The sequence below is a fragment of the Stegastes partitus genome, unplaced genomic scaffold (genome assembly GCF_000690725.1).
Source record: "Stegastes partitus isolate 25-593 unplaced genomic scaffold, Stegastes_partitus-1.0.2 Scaffold1120, whole genome shotgun sequence".
Classification (NCBI taxonomy): Eukaryota; Metazoa; Chordata; class Actinopteri; family Pomacentridae; genus Stegastes; species Stegastes partitus.
Window position 1 is genome coordinate 234,241 of NW_007578851.1, and position 821 is coordinate 235,061.

The following is an 821-nucleotide window of genomic DNA, read 5'->3' on the forward strand; positions in this document are numbered from 1 at the left end:
CACGACGGTGAAGCAGCATGAAACAAAGTCAGAACAAAGAGGGACCAGTGTGTTGGAGACCAGCTCCATGTCATGAGGTGTCCATGAAACAATCCATCCACACACATTCACACCAGGCAAGGTGGTGAAGTGTCTTGTCCAAGGACACAACGACCGTGACACAAGCTACAGGGAGGAATCAAACCGCCGACCCTCCGATCATCGACCAACCCGCTCCACCACCTGAACCACAACATGAGGATCGACCCATCCAGAACGGAGACGTTGGGGTGAATCACTTCACCAACCTGTTTGGACCAATAGAATAAAACGAAGACCAAACACATCCACGATGAAGCTCACAGTTTAGAATCCGCTGTAGGGACTACCAGAGCCCAGCAGGCCTCCCCGTCACACTGGAGGAGCTACAGGACAAAATACAATCAATAGAAACCAAGAAGGCCTGTGGCACTGACTCTTAAAGGAAATGATGAAATTCACAGAGCCCTCGCCACATTAAAACTTTTTAACATCATCCTCAACGCCGGCATCTTTCCTGGTGTTTGGAACCAAGGACTGAAAACGCACAGAAGTGGTGACAAACTCGACCCCGACAGCTACCGTGGAACCAGCGTTAACGGCAACCTCGTAAGATCCTCTGCAGGATCATCAGCCGCCAGCTCGCTTCCTCACAGAATAAAACGTCCTGAGCAAGTCCCAAAGTGGCTTTTTACCAAATTACCGCACAACAGATCATATTTTTACCCTCAGCACCCAGGTAGAAAAACACACAAGCAAAAACAATTCTCGACGAAAAAACGATTCTCCTGCTTTGTAGAGCA